This window comes from Vicia villosa, linkage group LG7, assembly GCF_029867415.1.
Source record: "Vicia villosa cultivar HV-30 ecotype Madison, WI linkage group LG7, Vvil1.0, whole genome shotgun sequence".
Taxonomy (NCBI): Eukaryota; Viridiplantae; Streptophyta; class Magnoliopsida; order Fabales; family Fabaceae; genus Vicia; species Vicia villosa.
This window is the reverse complement of record NC_081186.1, coordinates 5,322,590-5,343,993: the sequence shown is the minus strand read 5'-3', so window position 1 is coordinate 5,343,993 and position 21,404 is coordinate 5,322,590. Positions and strand designations below refer to the sequence as shown.

At 34.9% G+C, this 21,404-nt stretch overlaps 1 long non-coding RNA gene across 1 annotated transcript; it reads left to right on the top strand.

Annotated features, from left to right (window-relative positions):
- The first annotated feature begins 18,067 nt into the window (after positions 1-18,067).
- LOC131616914 (uncharacterized) lies at positions 18,068-20,890 on the top strand. The gene is made up of 3 exons (XR_009288315.1): positions 18,068-18,166; positions 19,744-19,832; positions 20,511-20,890. It is a non-coding gene; the product is annotated as an uncharacterized LOC131616914 (long non-coding RNA).
- The last annotated feature ends 514 nt before the right edge of the window (positions 20,891-21,404 follow it).

Genomic DNA, 21,404 nt, shown 5'->3' with positions numbered 1-21,404 from the left:
TGATGTAGGCGGAGGAGGAGAATAACTGCTTTCTGTGATGAAGAGAACCATAATAATTTCAGCTCACACTTGATAAAACGCCCTCAATGTACCAGTTTTATGAGATTCAATACCGGTAGCATATGAGATTTGTTGTTCAACCTGAAACCAGTTAACTCTTCCAGGAAGAGGACCAGTGCATCCTTCTTCATCATCCAGGTTGTATAACTTCCTTATCATCTTTTCAGTAACTACAACTTCATGCCCTAACACGAAGGAGATGATTGCAGTTGGAGTAACCGTTGCATGAACCCAAAAGTCCTTCACCAGATCAGGATAAATTGGTCCAACCAATCTATCAAGATAGTTTGACCATCCTTGTACCAAGATCCTTGCATCAGGATGGAAACCATTTGCTCTAAAGTTTTCAAAGTCCACAGCGGACTCACACAAAACTTCCAAATCTTCAGTGGGTATAGTGCATGTCTTCAAAGGAGCATACCCATGCTTTCTTAGAAGTATTTGAGTGGAAGAGAGTCTTTCTGCCGGGCTAGAGGAACTTGATGAAAAATACATGATGATTTGCTTGGTTACAGATCAAAGCTAGGGTTTGAGCGAAGAATGCAAAGAGAGAGACAAAAGAATAGAGAGAGCGAAAAAGATGAAATGGAGATGAAGCGGGTTATTTAAACGGTTTGAATAAACAAAAATTGTTTAAATGAAATGATTACAGAAAAACATGACATCAATATGCATTAAATGAGAAATGACGTTAGGAGAGATAAAGTGACAAAATGAAATGATTTGCACAGTTACCTAGGGCGGCGTCTCCTCAACTGCACGCATGCTTGTCCAAAAATAGTGAACACGTGTTCATTTTCTGGAAAGACTGGTGACAGCTGTTTTGCTTTAAAAGAGCTTTTGAATCAACTTAGATAATGAAATGTTAGTAATTAACAGAATCAGAACTTCTAATTGATCATTATCAGAACTTCTTATAACCACTTAGTCCTAACACATTTCAGAAGAGATCCATACATAAGATCTTCTCATCTTCTCATTCTGGGCATAAGTCCATACTGATATTTTTTAGAATGTACTTAAACCTATCTTCAGCAAGGGGTTTTGTAAAGATATCAGCCCATTGATGGTCTGTATCCACAAAGTTCAAAGAGAGAACACCCTTCTGAACATAGTCCCTCGTAAAATGATGTTTAATCTCAATATGTTTAGCTTTGGAATGTAAGATAGGATTCTTAGATAAACATATGGCAGAAGTATTATCACCGAAGATAGGAATGTTACTCTCATATATTTGATAATCTTCTAGCTGACTCTTCATCCAGAGCATTTGTGTGCTACACCCAGCAACAGCAACATATTCTGCTTCTGTTGTTGAGAGGGCTATGGTAGCTTGCTTCTTGCTGTACCAGGAGATCAAATGACTTCCAAGAAATTGACAACTTCCAGAAGTACTCTTTCTTTCAATTCTATCTCCAGCATAGTCAGCATCACAGAATCCTACTAAGTTGTATTCTTTAGATCTTCTGTAGACTAAACCAACATTAGTAGTACCTTTCAGATACCTCAGGATTCTCTTAATAGCAGTTAAGTTAGATTCTCTAGGATCTGTTTGGAATCTAGCACACAAACAAACACTGAATAGAATTTCAGGTCTAGAAGCAGTTAAATATAGAAGAGATCCAATCATACCTCTGTACAACTTCTGATCTACCTTCTTACTTACCTCATCTTTACCTAGAACACACGTTGGATGCATAGGAGTTTTGGCTTCTTTGCTTTCAGAAAGATTAAACTTCTTCAGAAGTTCTATCACATACTTCGTTTGATGAACATAAGTTCCATCAGAAGTTTGATTGATTTGAATCCCAAGGAAGTACTTGAGTTCACCCATCATACTCATTTCAAATTCAGCCTGCATAGACTTAGCAAACTCCTTTCCAAGTGAAGCATTAGATGTTCCAAAGATAATATCATCAACATAAATTTGACAAATTAAAATGTCCTTCTTAGACGTTTTACAGAAAAGAGTCGTGTCCACTTGTCCTCTAGTGAAACCATTGTCCAGAAGGAAAGAACTTAATCTTTCATACCAAGCTCTGGGAGCTTGCTTCAATCCATACAATGATTTCTTAAGTTTGAAAACATGTTCTGGAGACTTAAAGTCTTCAAAGCCAGGAGGTTGGTGGACATAGGCTTCGTCATCTATATAACCATTTAAGAAGGCACTCTTAACATCCATCTGATACAGAGTGATGTTATGCTTAATAAGTGAATAGATTCTAACCTGGCCACTGGTGCAAAGGTTTCTGTATAGTCAATCCCTTCTTGCTGACTGTACCCCTGAGCCACCAGTCTGGCTTTGTTTCTTACTACTTCTCCCTTCTCACTAAGCTTGTTTCTGAACACCCACTTAGTACCAATGATGTTGAATCCTATTGGTCTAGGAACCAAATCCCATACATCATTCCTTGTAAACTGATTTAGTTCTTCTTGCATGACAATTATCCAGTCTGGATCTTCTAGAGCTTGATCAACAGAAGTTGGCTCGATCAAAGAAACAAGACCTAATTGACATTCTGCATTGTTCTTAAGGAATGCTCTTGTTCTGATAGGATCATCTTTCTTTCCAAGGATCACATCTTCTGAGTGAGCTGAGGTGAGTCTAGAAGATCTTCTGACTGTTGGCTCTTCAGAAATTCTGAGATTCTATAAAGATGCAGCAACTTGATCTTCTGATTTTTTTCTACTAAGACTTTCAGCTTCTGGAGCTTTGCTTCTTGGTTCTACAGCTTCTGATATGTCAATATCTATATCTACAAAATTCTCAAACTGCTTTGGCTTTTCAAGACCAAGCTTATCATCAAATCTGATATTGATTGATTCTTCTACAACCAATGTTTCAGTATTGTATACTCTGTAGCCTTTAGAGCGTTCAGAATATCCAAGAAGAAAACATTTTTGTGCCTTAGAATCAAACTTACCAAGATGATCTTTAGTATTGAGAATAAAACACACACATCCAAAAGGATGAAAATATGAAATGTTGGGCTATCTGTTCTTCCACAATTCATAAGGAGTCTTATTTAGAATAGGTCTTATAGAGATTCTATTCTGAATATAACATGCAATATTTATTGCTTCTGCCCAGAAGTGCTTAGCCATATTAGTCTCATTGATCATGGTTCTGGCCATTTCTTGCAGAGTCCTATTCTTTCGCTCTACAACTCCATTTTGATGTGGTGTTCTAGGGCAAGAGAAGTCATGGGCAATACCATTTTCTTTGAAGAACTCCTCAAAGAATCTGTTCTCAAATTCGCCACCATGATCAATTCTGACCTTTATGATTTTGCACTCCTTCTCAGATTGGATCTGAGTGCAGAATTCAAAGAACACTGAATGAGACTCATCCTTGTGTTTTAAGAACTTTACCCATGTTAAGCGGCTATAATCATCTACGATGACTAATCCATATTTCTTCCCTCTGATAGATGCTGTTTTGACTGGTCCAAACAGATCAATATGCAGAAGTTCTAACGGCCTTGAGGAAGAGGAAACATTCTTAGATTTGAATGCAGGTTTGGAGAACTTGCCCTTCTGACATGCTTCACAAAGAGCATCTGATTTGTATTTCAGATTTGGGAGTCCTCTGACCAGATTTAGTTTGTCAATCTGAGAAATCTTTCTCAAACTAGCTTGTCCTAATCTTCTGTGCCAGACCCATTGCTCTTCAAAAACCGACATAAGGCAAGTCACCTTCTGCTTCTCAAGATCAGAAAGATCAATCTTATAAATGTTGTTCTTTCTCTTGCCTGTAAATAGGATTGAGTCATCCTTCTGACTTACAGCCTTGCAAGACTTTTGATTGAAGATTATATCATAACCATTGTCACTTAATTGACTTATGGACAATAAGTTATGCGTTAGTCCTTCTACAAGAAGTACATTAGTTATGCAAGGAGAGTTACCAATACTTATGGTTCCAGAGCCAATAATCTTGCCCTTCTGATCTCCTCCAAACTTGACTTCTCCACTAGATTTAAGCACCAGGTCTTGGAACATAGACCTTCTTTGCGTCATGTGTCGCGAGCACCCAGAGTCCAGGTACCATGACATTTTGTGCTTTGTCTTCTTTGCTGCTAAGGATATCTGCAACAAAAATTATCTTCTCCTTAGGTACCCACAATTTCTTGGGTCCTTTCTTGTTAGTTTTCCTCAAGTTCTGATTGAACTTGGGTTTAGCATAATAGTTAACAGGAGGAACAACTTGATATTCTTTAGGTTTGGCAGCATGATACTTTTTAAGTTGTGTCACATGCTTCTTGGTGTGTGTAGTGTTAAAACTCTGTGCATGTGAGGTGAGCCTAATATCATGTGAGTGGCCATATTTGAACTGATCATACAATGGCTTGTATGTGATTTTCAAATCATCAACAGGTTCAAATTTATGTGAGGTATCTCCCTCATAGACAAAACCAAACCTTTTGTTTCCAGAAATACCATATATCATAGAAGCAAGATGACTTCTGCCAATACTTCTAGATAGGAACTTTCTGAAGCTCGAGTCATATTCTTTCAGAATATGATTGAGACTAGGAATGGATTTTTCTGATTCAGAAGGAGATCCACTATCTTTGGATAATTTTAAAACTTTTTCCTTCAGTTCAGAATCTTCCAATTCCAGCTTCTTAGTTTCAAATTCAAATTGCTTTTTCAGCTTTTTGTATTTGATACTAAGACGAGCCTTGAGTTCTAGAAGTTCAGTTAAACTGGAAACTAACTCTTCTCTAGATAGTTCAGAAAATACCTCTTCAGAATCTGATTCTGATGTAGATTCTGATCCATCATCCACTGTGGCCATCAGTGCAAAGTTGGCTTGCTCGCCTTCAGAGTCTGATTCTGATTCTGATTCTGAATCATCCCATGTTGCCATAAGACCTTTCTTCTTATGAAACTTCTTCTTGGAATTCTCCTTCTGAAGTTTTGGACATTCACTCTTGAAGTGTCCAGGCTCATTGCACTTATAGCAGACGACCTTCTTCTTGTCAGATCTTCTGCCACCAGAAGATTCTCCTCGTTCAAACTTCTTTGAACTTCTGAAGCTCTTGAACTTCCTTTGCTTGCTATTCCAGAGTTGGTTTACCCTTCTGGAGATCATGGACAGTTCATCTTCTTCTTCTGATTCTGATTCTTCAGAATCTACATCTTCCGTCTGAAAAGCGTTTGTGCATTTTTTAAAATTAGATTTTAATGCAATAGACTTACCTTTCTTCTGAGGCTCATTTGCATCCAGCTCTATCTCATGGCTTCTTAAGACACTGATTAGCTCTTCCAAAGAAACCTCATTCAGATTCTTTGCAATCTTGAATGCAGTCACCATTGGACCCCATCTTCTGGGCAAGCTTCTGATGATCTTCTTTACATGATCAGCCTTGGTGTAGCCTTTGTCCAAAACTCTTAATCCAGTAGTTAGCGTTTGAAATCTTTAGAACATCTTCTCAATATCTTCATCATCCTCCATCTTGAAGGCTTCATATTTCTGGATTAGGGCAAGAGCTTTGGTCTCCTTGACTTGAGCATTTCCCTCATGGGTCATTTTCAATGACTCATATATATCATGGGCAGTTTCCCTATTAGATATCTTCTCATACTCAGCATGAGAGATAACATTCAGCAAAACAGTCCTGCATTTATGATGATTTTTGAAAAGCTTCTTTTGATCATCATTCATTTCTTGTCTTGTAAGCCTTACGCCAGTAGCTTTCACTGGATGTTTGTAACCATCCATCAGAAGATCCCATAAGTCACCATCCAGACCAAGGAAGTAACTTTCAAGTTTATCTTTCCAGTATTCAAAGTTTTCACCATCAAATACTGGTGGTCTAGTATAACCATTGTTACCATTTCCATTGTATTGCTCAGCAGAGCCAGATGTAGATGTAGGTTCTTCACCAGCCATCTTTTACTGAAGCGTTTTTCTCTTCCTGAATCTTTTCTAAACACGGTTAAGTGCTTGCACCCTAGAACCGGCGCTCTGATGCCAATTGAAGGATAGAAAAACACTTAGAAAGGGGGGGTTTGAATAAGTGTAGCTTTAAAACTTGTAAGATAAAAACTATTTGCACAATGATTTTTATCCTGGTTCGTTGTTAACTAAACTACTCCAGTCCACCCCCTTGGAGTGATTTACCTCACCTGAGGATTTAATCCACTAATCACACGAGATTACAATGGTTTTCCACTTAGCCAACTGCTAAGTCTTCTAGAGTATACTGATCACAACTTGATCACTCTAGGAACAATCTGCTTAGATACCTTCTAAGACTTTCTAGAGTATACTGATTAACAACCTGATCACTCTAGTTCTTACAACTTAATGTAAACAAATTCTTTTAAGAGTTACCATGCTTCTTATAAAGCTATTATCACAACTGTGATTTTCTCTTAAGTTTAAGCTTAAATCTCACTAAGATATTACAACAGCAATGTAGTGAGTTTGATGATGAAGTTTGAGAGCTTTTGAATTGAACAGCGTTTCTGCAAGTTGTTTTAGAGTTGGTAACATAGCTTCTCATCAGAACTTCATATTTATAGGCGCTTGAGAAGATGACCGTTGGGAGCATTTAATGCTTTGCGTAATCCGTACAACATTGCATTTAATGTTTCACTTTTTGTCAACTACCTCGAGCCTTGTTTTCGCTGTGTCTACTGACGTTGCCTTTAATAGCTTCTAACGTTCCTTTTGTCAGTCAGCGTAGCCTGCCATTCTAGTACTTGCTTCTGATCTGATGTTTGTGTAAACAACGTTTGAATGTCATCAGAGTCAAATAGCTTGGTGCAGAGCATCTTCTTGTCTTCTGACCTTGAAGTGCTTCTGAGCGTGATACCATGAGAACTTCAGTGCTTCTGCTTCTGATCTCAAGTTCTTCTGATGCTTCCATAGACCCATGTTCTGATTCTGCTTGACCATCTTCTGATGTCTTGCTAGACCATGTTCTGATGTTGCATGCTGAACCTTCTGAGTCAGTGCTTCTTGCGCTGATTTTGTGCATACTCTTTATATAATTCCTGAAATGGAAATTGCATAGTATTAGAGTACCACATTATCTCATACAAAATTCATATGCTTTTTATCATCAAAACTAAGAATATTGATCAGAACAAATCTTGTTCTAACAAAGGTTTGAATATATCAGAGTCAAACAGCTTGGTGCAGAGAATTTTCTTGTCTTCTGACCTTGAAGAGCTTATAGTGTGATACCATGAGAACTTCAGTGCTTCTGCTTCTGATCTCAAGTTCTTCTGATGCTTCAATAGACCATGTTCTGATTCTGCTTGACCATCTTCTGATGTCTTGCGAGAGCATGTTCTGATGTTGCATACTTGAACCTTCTGAGTCAGTGCTTCTTGCGCTGATTTTGTGCATACTCTTTATATATTTCCTGAAATGGAAATTGCATAGAACTAGAGTACCACATTGTCTCAAGCAAAATTCATATACATTGTTATCATCAAAACTAAGAATATTGATCAGAACAAATCTTGTTCTAACATGTTCCACCACCACGGATTCCATTGGTAACAGTTCCGCTATTGCTTGTTATGATTTTGACAATCCGATCTACCAAGCTGAGGAGGAAGCTTATGAAGACTGTGACCTTCCCGATGAGTTGGCCAGATTGTTGAAACAGGAAGAAAAGAAAGCGATTCAGCCGCATCAGGAGACAATCAAGATGGTAAATGTTGGCACTAAAGAGCAGGTCAGAGAAGTCAAGATAGGGGCTGTGCTTGAGGATAGTGTGAAGAAAAGGCTTATTGATATGTTGAAAGAATATGCGGATATCTTTGCTTGGTCCTACGAGGATATGCCGGGTCTCGATATAGATATTGTGGTACACCGTCTAACACTCAAGGAAGATAGTCCTCCTGTCAAGCAGAAGCTTCGAAGGACTCGCCCAGATATGTCTGAGAAGATTAAGAAAGAGGTTGAGAAATAGTTTGATGCTGGCTTTCTGTAAGTTGTGAATTACCCGCCGTGGGTCGCTAATATTGGTCATGTACCTAAGAAGGACGGAAAGGTCAGGATGTGTGTTGATTATAGAGATTTGAACAGGGCGAGTCCGAAGGATGATTTTCCTCTTCGCCATATTGATGTGCTGGTGGATAACACTGCTCCTTTCAAGGTGTTTTCCTTCATGGATGGCTTTTCTGGTTATAATCAGATCAAGATGGCACCAGAAGACATGGAGAAAACAACGTTTATCACACCGTGGGGAACTTTATGCTATAAAGTCATGCCTTTTGGGTTAAAAAACGCAGGGGCAACGTATCAGTGCGCCATGGTGATTCTTTTTCATGATATGATCCATAAAGAGATTGAAGTGTATGTTGACGACATGATTGCAAAGTCTCACACTGAAGAAGAGCACCTGGTTCACTTGCAGAAGTTGTTTCAAAGGCTTCAGGAATTCAGATTGAGGTTGAATCCAAAAAAATGCACTTTCGGAGTGCGATCTGGAAAGTTATTGGGCTTTGTTGTTAGCGGAAAAGGTATTGAGGTCGATCCTGCGAAAATAAAAGTTATACAAGAGATTCCTGAGCCGAGAACAGAAAAAGAGGTTTGTGGTTTCTTAGGGAGGTTGAACTACATTGCTAGATTCATCTCTCATCTTTCAGCCACTTGTGAACCAGTATTCAAATTGCTAAGAAAAGATCAGACGGCCAGGTGGAATAATGATTGTTAAAAAGCATTTGAAAAAGTGAAAGAGTATCTGCAGGAACCTCCGATACTAATGCCTCCAGTTCCGGGAAGGCCTTTGATTATGTACCTCACAATTTTTGAAAATTCAATGGGATGTGTGCCGGGTCAACATGACGAGTCTGGCCGAAAAGAGCATGCAATATACTACCTTAGCAAAAATTTTACCGACTGTGAATCCCGATACTCACTGCTCGAGAAAACTTGTTGTGCTTTAGTGTGGGCTGCTCGCCGGCTGAGGCAGTATATGTTGGTTCACACCACCTTATTGCTTTCCAAGATGGATCCTATCAAGTATGTCTTTGAGAAGCCCGCTCTTTCTAAAAGAATAGCCAGATGGCAGATGATTTTGACTGAATATGATATCCAGTATACCACTCAGAAAGCCATTAAAGGTAGTGTGCTTGTAGATTATCTTGCACATCAGCCTGTCGAAGATTATGAACTGATGAAGTTTGAATTTCCCGATGAGGATGTTCTGTACATCAGAGATTGTAACATTCCCGGACCAGAGGAAGGACCCGAAGCAAGATCGCGATGGACACTCGTGTTCGATGGTGCCTCTAGTGCACTCGGGAATGGTGCTGGAGCTGTAATTACTTCTCCTTCAGGTTTTCATATTCTGTTTACAGCCAGAATCTGTTTTGATTGCACTAACAACATGGCTGAGTATGAAGCCTGCATTTATGGTATCGAAGTCGCGATCGATTTGCGAATCAAGTACTTGAAAGTTTATGGGGATTCCAATCTTGTCATTAGCCAGATCAATGCAGATTGGGAGACTCGCCATCAGAATCTGATTCCATACTGAGAGCATGTGATGATACTCATTCCATACTTCGATGAGATCACATTCGAGCATATTTCTAGAGAAGAGAACAATCTTGCTGATGCTCTCGCTACTTTGGCTTCCATGTTCAAAGTGAAATGAGCCAATCAAGCGCATAATATTACCATCAACCGGTTGGACGAACCAGCATTCTGCTTTGAGGCCGATGTTGAATTGGATGGTAATCCTTGGTATCATGATATCAAAAAGTTCCTCGAAACTCAAGAGTATCCTCCCGAAGCGTCGGTGACTGATAAGAAGTTTCTGAGAAGGTTTGCAGCTAAGTTTTACCTTAACGGTGGGGTATTATACAAGAGGCATCGTGACGATGTGTTACTCCAATGTGTCGTAAAAGAATAAGCTTCGAAAATCATCAAAGAAATGCACGAAGGTGAGTTTGGTACCCATTCTTGTGGGCATACGATGGCTAATAAAATATTGAGGGCTGGTTACTATTGGTCCACTATGGAAACCGATTGTCATAACAATGTCAGAATTTGTCACAAGTGCCAGATCTATGCTGACAAAGTGCACGTTCCGCCTGTGCCTTTGAATGTCTTGACTTCTCCGTGGGCTTTCGTAATGTGCGGCATTGACATGATTGGAGAGATTAAGCCTACTGCTTCCAATGGACATCGCTTCATTTTGGTAGCCATCGATTACTTCACCAAATGGGTTGAAGCCGCATCTTATGCGAATGTCACCAAGCAAGTGATTACTCGTTTTATCAAACACAACATAATTTGTCGTTATGGGATTCTTGAGAATATCATTACTGATAATGGATCAAATCTTAGTAACAAGTTGATGAAGGAGCTTTGTGAGTCCTACAAGATCAAGCCTCACAATTCTTCTTCGTACCATCCAAAGATGAATGGCGTTGTTGAAGCGGCCAATAAAAACATTAAGAAGATTGTGCAGAAGATGGTAGTGACCTACCGAGATTGGCATGAGATGTTGCCTTTTGCTTTGCATGATTATCGCACCTCTGTGCGTACATCGACTGTGGAAACTCCTTTTTCACTTGTTTACGGCATGGAAGCAGTATTACCAATTGAAGTTGAGATTCCTTCCGTGAGGGTTATGAAAGACATCGAGCTTGACGAGTCAGAATGGGTACAAAATTGATTGGATCAGTTAAACCTCATTTATGAGAAGCGTTTGACAGCTATTGGTCATGGTCAGGTGTACCAAAAGAAGATGAGAAAAGCTTTTGACAAGCGGGTGCGACCCCAAAGCTACAAACCAGTTGACCTGGTACTCAAAAGAATCATTCTTCCTCAAGGTGATCCTCGAGGCAAGTGGACTCCGACATATGAAGGCCCCTTTAATATGCAGAAAGTATTCTCTGGCGGTGCCATGATGCTTGCAGCGATGGATGGCGAGAACTTTCCGCATCCTGTGAACGCATATGTAGTCAAAAAATACTTTGCATAGACTTGATCAAAAAAAAAGAAGAAAAAAAAAGAAGATAAAAAAAGGGAAATTGTAAGACCCATAAAAGTACGTTAGCGTAAATTAGAATCTGAGAATATTAAATAGTATTATGCTATTTTATTTTATCGATTTTTTTAAAATAATTGTCTATATATAACAAAGAGTTATTGAGACCATGCCAAAGTACAATCAAAACTCTATTAATATTAGTACCATGCTCTTGTAGTTTAATTATCCATGCAAGAGATTTTTATTTTGTTAAAATTTAAATAAGAGTTTTACATACTGACCGGTTGAAGCGATTCAACAAGGTGTGAAAAATTAGCCGGCAAAATATTTTGAGTTTTGACTTGTACCAGAATATTTTCTTAATCTATGTTGCGCGTAGATCGCGTTGGTAAAATCGTTTTATTTTTTCGACAACATTTACGGTCATAAATTTACCTGTTAGAGCTTGTTTAAACGGGTATTTTTATTTGTGATTTTGATCATTTTCAGTCTATTTTATTAAACTTCGTACCGTATAGATCATTTTAATATGTTCATTTTTATTTTTCGATCAAACGCGCGTTCGACTGTTAATTGTTCCGGGTATTTTGTTCCGGGTATTTTGTCTATGTAAATATTCGGTTAAAAACGTAAGAAAATAAACTAATATCACTTTCAAGTGACAACTAAAAATACCATGATATTTTCTTTCTAGTAATCATGACTTTGGCATGTGAGAGTAGATCTAATGGTTGGGGAACAACCTTATCTTCAATACTATTTAATCCAATGGCCATGAATCAATGTTATTGATTATACTGAGACACTTTGAATTTTTATGAGAAACTTTGAAATTATTAGTTTAAAAGTAACAATTAATTAACTTGGAAGTAAATAAGAACTTATTATAATATAAGAAATATTAATATTGCGGTTGTTGCTTATATCCATTTTAAACTTGGAAGGACTAACAATTGTGATGATATGCTGAAGTTTTAATTTTTCCACTTTATCTTAAAGATATATAATATAAAAATTATATCATAAATTTGTTTTTGTTGAAAATCGTTTGAGTTTTGAAGATTGAAATTTCTTCTATGAATAATAATTATAATTATAAAAATAAATTAACTCATCATCCTTAGACCAATTTATGCCACTTTATATAAATATATCTAACTTGTTTTTAATTTAAAATTTAAAACCCAGGATGAAGTTTAGAATCAAAAATTTATAAATTAAATTATGTGGCTAATTATATTTGATATTTTGGAACCTGCTGTGATCATAAATTGGGTTTATCTTTAAATTTGATTTAAAGTTAATAATTGAATTGTTTCTAATTTAAATTTTAAATAATATTTATTTGGTAATTATAAATAAATAAAAATTAAAGTTTATTCCTAATTTCAATCAATACTACTCCCTTGTATATTTAATAATGATTCAAGTATAATTATTTATTGTTGATAATTAATTTTGAGTAAAATATTTTCGTAATATTACTGTTAGTCAAAAATGAGTTGAGTTAAAGTATTTTACTTATTTTCAGATGTTCTACGCAAAACTATTTATTATTAAGATTTGTATAATTTCTAATTTATACCATGACTTGTGTTGGTCAAAATGCTTAGATAGAACTTTTAACTAATTTATTTTCTTGGCAATATTTTGGATATTGTTTTAGTATAAACTGAGGGAGGAGCGAGCCTCTTTGAAAAAAATGTCACTTGCGACAGAATTATTTTATAGTGAAACTTATACGGTGAGTATTTTAGATGAAGAATTAGTATAATGACTATGAGTTAAAGTTATTTATTAATTTAAAAAAAATTATCGATTTAGCATCTATGAATCTAAATTTTAAAAATTAATATAATTAATGAATTGTCTTTATATTAATATTTTATTATTTATTTTTGGTGAAAAATATTTTTATATGGGAAAGATCCACTTTAATTTTAAAGGATATACTTTAATTTGAAACGATTAGTTTAAAAAGGACTTTGTATTTGATAAAATTATAATTAATTGGTGTAATACTTATATTTTAGTTTTATTTGAAACAATAGAAGAATGGAGAGTGTTGGAGTTTATTCAATAAGTACTTTATTGTTCCTTTAAGAGAAAAATCATTTTATATTTAAATGATATATATTTTTTAATATAAAAATGATTAGGTTAGTAAAATGGTAATAAAAACCTAAAACCTAAATGATTTGGTAAGTGGCAAAGATTATGATGTAATTGAGTTAGTGTTAACATTAATTAAATTGTGTATTTTAAAAGGTTGAAAGTGTGAACTGGATAGTGACCTTGGCGAGAGAGACATACCGTTCTCATGTAGCATACGTTAAATGTGTTTGAAGCTTGCTAAGGTAAGGGCACTTTCTAACGATATTATATATGATTGAATGCATATGTGTTGGTATGAATGATTGTGTGTCCGGTTGGGGATGTGTGTTTCTGCTGTGATGCTAAACTTGAGAATGTGTTTCATATGATTTTTTGAAAATATATGAATTGACTTGTGGTTATGATTACATATGTGAAGATTATGTAAATTCATATGATTTGTTGAATATATGAATTGACTATTGAGAAATATTATGATGCATTTGCATATATGTGCTCATGCATATCATAGTTGCGTGTATGTCGAGAGGACTGCACCGGGTGAGGACTCTAGAGGACGAGCCCACCTAATCCTGCGGGATTTTATTGAGTTGGTTTCTGTTGACATCACTTCTAGTGAGGCAGTACCTCGGTGTCTGTTGGGATCACTTTTAGTGAGGCAGAACCTTTTTAGTGGAAAGAGGCCACGACTCTCTGCGGAGAGGTTAAATTCCGGAATTCATGCATGTGAGGAACCCGGTTAGGGGGATCACACCCATGTAGAGTCTGCATTAGGATATTTGTGCATTACTTTATTTGTTGAAATAAATATTGTGACTATTGTATATCATGTTTTACTTGCATGTGTGTATTCTTTCATGTATGCTATTTTTAGATCGTGACCCTTTACTATTATTATTGAATGGGCTGAACGCCCCCAGGTTGTTAGGAATCGTGATAATTAGGATATCCAGGTGTGGTGAAGACTTGCAAGATGTGAATGACTTTGGCGATTGAAAACATCAAGACTCAATGTCATAGTGAGTCATTTGTACTAAGTCATCCTTGGCTTGGAATTCAAGATCAGCTTAGGGTTATGTTTCAGAGTTTTGTCCAGGTCTGTTATTGGGAAGTTTGTTGTTGAAGCTTAATGCTTAAATGCGGTATTGGTATTGACCTTCACTTGTTGTCAAATACTTTGTAAGAAAATATATTCAAGTGGTCTAATATTTTATAACCTTGGGCATTTCTTTGGTCCTAGTTATGGAAAAGATTTAGACAGGTTGTCATTATGTTTTTTTAGACAATATATTTAATTGTGTTCTTAAACCTTTAATTGAGAAAACAATTTATAAAAGAGGTCTTGTATTATGATCATTGTCTTACAAAACTTTACTCTGATTTGTTTTAAAGATGATCATATTTCAAAGACTTTGTTGTTTTAAAAAGAAAAAAAATACACTCTCGATGTTAAAAATCAGGGTGTTACATTGTGGTATCAGAGCTTTGGTCTAGATTTCATGGGGTTGTGTGTCATGTGTCCTAAGCTGATCAAGTGTCGGGTTTAGTGGGAGTAAATGTTTGGAGTCCTATATGTTATGTGTTATGTGATTTGTGTCTTGAGTCAAGCATGATGTATGCTTAGGTTATCGATTATTTCTTAACTAAAGTTAATGTACCCTATAGTACTTCAGTAAGAAGGATAGTTATAACCCTTGAGCATCAGTCGACTTTGGTCGATATGTGTCTCTGGATTCTTTGGAATTGTTGGTTTAGAAGGGACGAGATTGAATCAAGTAAAAATAAAAAGGTATTACTTTAGTAACTCTAACGATTAGAAGTTGTGTTTGTTCTCATCACTTAGACAAGTTGAGTAGGGACGAGTGGAAGTTGAACTTATAAAGGATTACAAGTAAGAACCTTAACTAAGGGACCTTTTGATAAAAAATATTGGATGTTCATTTCGATAAGTTCAGAATGAGATGAAATGAAGGTTATTAGATATTCATTAGATGACATTTATTTGGAAGTGAAGAGTAACTATGGATGTCAATTGGAAACAATTAGAATACTCGGATAGAAATGGAGCGTCTTCTCTAGGAAGAAAATGGGTGTTGAGCGTTAAAAGTGACCGAACCAGGAAAGTTAGACAACGGTTATACTTTTGGAAGGTACCTGAAAGGTTAAAGTTGTTTTCTTATGTTAGATATGTAATTAAATGTATTAAGGAAGAATCATGTGATGATTAAAGGTAAGATACAAAGTATTACCTGGATAAGTGATGATCTATACATAGTTTGGGAGATAGTGAGTAAAAAGATTTATATGAGATGAAGGTACAAGTAACACTAAGAATTTAAGCGATCATAAGAGTTGGAATGGGCAAGGGTTAAATTATTCAAGTCATGGACGACAATGTTTGGAGATTTACTAGGAAATTGGAGGAATAATTCTTTAGAGTGTTAGATTGCAAGAAATCTGTTGGTTGGTACCTTAGTAAAAGTTGGAAATAAATAAGAAAATCGATGAGTGAATAGACATTCCAGGATTATTAGCAAGAACTTATGAGGAAAATATTGGGTTGTGTTATAAAAGAATATTACAACCTTTAGATAGTCACGATAATTAAAGATATTATTTGCAATTGACAAGATAAAGGTCATGATATGTTAGGGAAATAACTCTAGGCGGTTTGTTGCTGAAATTTTGAAGTTGTAAATTTTTAGATGCTCAAAGAAGATCTAGTATAAGGATCTTTGGAGTTATAATATCTAAAAGGTAATCACAAAGGAAGGTGGAAGTTGTACACGGCCAAGGAACGAGGAAGGTAACTCACAATATTTATTTATATACAAGTTAATAACCATGTTGTTTAATTGGTTAAAGTTAAAAGGGATTTTAAAAAGGACTACCATGAGATACCTCAATAGAAAATGAGAAGGAGACCATGCATTTCATCAAGGGTGTATGCTATAGATGATGAGGTTGCGTTCGGACTTAAAGAAAATATTTAAGAAGTGGTATAAGTGGAAGGAGACTAATCTCGCAGTTGATAATCTTATATCACAAGGATAATGATTAATGTATTGGTGACTAGATGAAATTTTACATTCGGAATCAGGATGGTGAGATTTGTAAGTAAAAAGCATGTTGGAGAATTCCGCATGAGACTTTGGAAGTCGTGACGAGGTTATTTACGATATGTCATTGATGTACAATTGAGCAACAAAAGATGAGATGTTGGGATGGTATTATTAAGATTATAATTTGGAATAAGATTTGAATGTGAACATATACGAATCGCCGTAATTATGAGATTAAAGGAATACCTAAAGATTTATGGATGTTGGTGAAGTTGTGAAGTCCTCCATGCATATGGTAACTTCATTTGGAGTGAAACAGGTTGGATTGTACTAGATGTATTAGATTGCTTCTTTGAAGAATACTCAATATTTATTCCATGCTAATTGAGCGTAAAGGAGGAGGTAACTTGTTTAGGATATTGTGCCTCATTAATGAGATCGTAGTAGCATGAAATTAAGGAAGCGTTTAGTAAACATCTAAGGAATTAGTGAATCTTTGTACCTTGGATGACTTTGAGCACAATTTTCAAAGAATGCTATTATAGTTACGTAACGATGGTCTATGGCACCTTCATGATTGTCGGCTACCTATTGACAAATTGAGGAACTGATCACCCTTAATCTCTTGTTGATAGTAGACGGGACCATGATGAATGGAATGGACTAGACTTGCTAGCTTTGATAGGGTAAAGTTAATTGGTAATTTATCAGGAGGATGATTAGTCACCACTTCGCATGAACCTAATGGAATGGGCTATGACGTGGAAGCTGAAAGATGACATTGAAAGTTTGAGCATGAACCTAGGATATTGGAGGACTTATCTTTTATGAATATACTCTTGTAAGATTAACTTAGAGCGATGAACTCATAGTGTGATGTCCAGCCTTGCGTCTAGAGTCTGAGTCAATACGACTTTGTAGAGGGTTGTGATAGGTGTACGATCGTGCTAGTGACGGCGTTAGTAATAACTAGTTAAGTTGTTACACTCGTCTTAAGTTTCGAGGACGAAACTTCTTTTAGGAGGGTAGTAATGTAAGACCCATAAAAGTACGTTAGCGTAAATTAGAATCTGAGAATATTAAATAGTATTATGCTATTTTATTTTATCGATTTTTTTAAAATAATTGTCTATATATAACAAAGAGTTATTGAGACCATGCCAAAGTACAATCAAAACTCTATTAATATTAGTACCATGCTCTTGTAGTTTAATTATCCATGCAAGAGATTTTTATTTTGTTAAAATTTAAATAAGAGTTTTACATACTGACCGGTTGAAGCGATTCAACAAGGTGTGAAAAATTAGCCGGCGAAATATTTTGAGTTTTGACTTGTACCAGAATATTTTATTAATCTATGTTGCGCGTAGATCGCGTTGGTAAAATCGTTTTATTTTTTCGACAACATTTACGGTCATAAATTTACCTGTTAGAGCTTGTTTAAACGGGTATTTTTATTTGTGATTTTGATCATTTTCAGTCTATTTTATTAAACTTCGTACCGTATAGATCATTTTAATATGTTCATTTTTATTTTTCGATCAAACGCGCGTTCGACTGTTAATTGTTTCGGGTATTTTGTCTATGTATATATTCGGTTAAAATAGGATACTTTCCAAATCGATTTGCATATGTCGGCATCAAGTTAAAAACGTAAGAAAATAAACTAATATCACTTTCAAGTGACAACTAAAAATATCATGATATTTTCTTTCTAGTAATCATGACTTTGGCATGTGACAGTAGATCTAATGGTTGGGGAACAACCTTATCTTCAATACTATTTAATCCAATGGCCATGAATCAATGTTATTGATTATAAATACATGACATGAGAAAACCAAAATTCACACACCACACTTCTCTCTCTCTCTCTGTTAAAACTACAACAAACCTATACATTTCTTTTCTCCTCTCCACCATTTCATCTCTTTGAAAAGCTCACAAATTATTTAGGTATGAGTTCTTTTTCTTCTATATAGTAATATAAACTCTTGACTTCTCACTTAATTATATAGTTTGTTACTTATTATCTTGCAAGAAAATGATGAAATTTATATACTGAGACACTTTGAATTTTTATGAGAAACTTTGAAATTATTAGTTTAAAAGTAACAATTAATTAACTTGGAAGTAAATAAGAACTTATTATAATATAAGAAATATTAATATTGCGGTTGTTGCTTATATCCATTTTAAACTTGAAAGGACTAACAATTGTGATGATATGCTGAAGTTTTAATTTTTCCACTTTATCTTAAAGATATATAATATAAAATTTATATCATAAATTTGTTTTTGTTGAAAATCGTTTGAGTTTTGAAGATTGAAATTTCTTCTATGAATAATAATTATATTTATAAAAATAAATTAACTCATCATCCTTAGACCAATTTATGCCACTTTATATAAATATATCTAACTTGTTTTTAATTTAAAATTTAAAACCCAGGATGAAGTTTAGAATCAAAAATTTATAAATTAAATTATGTGGCTAATTATATTTGATATTTTGGAACCTGCTGTGATCATAAATTGGGGTTATCTTTAAATTTGATTTAAAGTTAATAATTGAATTGTTTCTAATTTAAATTTTAAATAATATTTATTTGGTAATTATAAATAAATAAAAATTAAAGTTTATTCCTAATTTCAATCAATACTACTCACTTGTATATTTAATAATGATTCAAGTATAATTATTTATTGTTGATAATTAATTTTGAGTAAAATATTTTCGTAATATTACTGTTAGTCAAAAATGAGTTGAGTTAAAGTATTTTACTTATTTTCAGATGTTCTATGCAAAACTATTTATTATTAAGATTTGTATAATTTCTAATTAATACCATGACTTGTGTTGGTCAAAATGCTTAGATAGAACTTTTAACTAATTTATTTTCTTGGCAATATTTTGGATATTGTTTTAGTATAAACTGAGGGAGGAGCGAGCCTCTTTGAAAAAAATGTCACTTGCGACAGAATTATTTTATAGTGAAACTTATACAGTGAGTATTTTAGATGAAGAATTAGTATAGTGACTATGAGTTAAAGTTATTTATTAATTTAAAAAAAAATTATCGATTTAGCATCTATGAATCTAAATTTTAAAAATTAATATAATTAATGAATTGTCTTTATATTAATATTTTATTATTTATTTTTGGTGAAAAATATTTTTATATGGGAAAGATCCACTTTAATTTTAAAGGATATACTTTAATTTGAAACGATTAGTTTAAAAAGGACTTTGTATTTGATAAAATTATAATTAATTGGTGTAATACTTATATTTTAGTTTTATTTGAAACAATAGAAGAATGGAGAGTGTTGGAGTTTATTCAATAAGTACTTTATTGTCCCTTTAAGAGAAAAATCATTTTATATTTAAATGATATATATTTTTTAATATAAAAATGATTAGGTTAGTAAAATGGTAATAAAAACCTAAAACCTAAATGATTTGGTAAGTGGCAAAGATTATGATGTAATTGAGTTAGTGTTAACATTAATTAAATTGTGTATTTTAAAAGGTTGAAAGTGTGAACTGGATAGTGACCTTGGCGAGAGAGACATACCGTTCTCATGTAGCATAAGTTAAATGTGTTTGAAGCTTGCTAAGGTAAGGGCACTTTCTAACGATATTATATATGATTGAATGCATATGTGTTGGTATGAATGATTGTGTGCCCGGTTGGGGATGTGTGTTTCTGCTGTGATGCTAAACTTGAGAATGTGTTTCATATGATTTGTTGAAAATATATGAATTGACTTGTGGTTATGATTACATATGTGAAGATTATGTAAATTCATATGATTTGTTGAATATATGAATTGACTATTGAGAAATATTATGATGCATTTTCATATATGTGCTCATGCATATCATAGTTGCGTGTATGTCGAGAGGACTGCACCGGGTGAGGACTCTAGAGGACGAGCCCACCTAATCCTGCGGGATTTTATTGAGTTGGTTTCTGTTGAGATCACTTCTAGTGAGGCAGTACCTCGGTGTCTGTTGGGATCACTTTTAGTGAGGCAGAACCTTTTTAGTGGAAAGAGGCCACGACTCTCTGCGGAGAGGTTAAATTCCGGAATTCATGCATGTGAGGAACCCGGTTAGGGGGATCACACCCATGTAGAGTCTGCATTAGGATATTTGTGCATTACTTTATTTGTTGAAATAAATATTGTGACTATTGTATATCATGTTTTACTTGCATGTGTGTATTCTTTCATGTATGCTATTTTTAGATCGTGACCCTTTACTATTATTATTGAATGGGCTGAACGCCCCCAGGTTGTTAGGAATCGTGATAATTAGGATATCCAGGTGTGGTGAAGACTTGCAAGATGTGAATGACTTTGGCGATTGAAAACATCAAGACTCAATGTCATAGTGAGTCATTTGTACTAAGTCATCCTTGGCTAGGAATTCAAGATCAGCTTAGGGTTATGTTTCAGAGTTTTGTCCAGGTCTGTTATTGGGAAGTTTGTTGTTGAAGCTTAATGCTTAAATGTGGTATTGGTATTGACCTTCACTTGTTGTCAAATACTTTGTAAGAAAATATATTCAAGTGGTCTAATATTTTATAACCTTGGGCATTTCTTTGGTCCTAGTTATGGAAAAGATTTAGACAGGTTGTCATTATGTTTTTTTAGACAATATATTTAATTGTGTTCTTAAACCTTTAATTGAGAAAACAATTTATAAAAGAGGTCTTGTATTATGATCATTGTCTTACAAAACTTTACTCTGATTTGTTTTAAAGATGATCATATTTCAAAGACTTTGTTGTTTTAAAAAGAAAAAAATACACTCTCGATGTTAAAAATCGGGGTGTTACAAAAATGAATCAGGCAAAAGAATGAAAAAGAAACAAATATACCCGCTCAATTGAAAACCCAAAAGGGCGGCTTGGGAAAAAAAGGGACGAAAGCGAACGACTACATCTCGCATGCCACATTGGCAATCATTCTTCATACGTGTTTGAAATGCTTAGGGCTTCCAACCGAGGGATAAGCAAGACTCCATGTTCTTGAGTTTGCATCTGACAGCTCAAATCCCTAAAGCTTTCACAAACTCCAATCGCTGTGTTTAGGGCTCCCGACCGAGGGATAAGCAAGACTCTGTGTTCTTGAGTTTGCATCTGACAGCTCAAATCCCTAAAGCATTCACAAACTCCAATCGCTT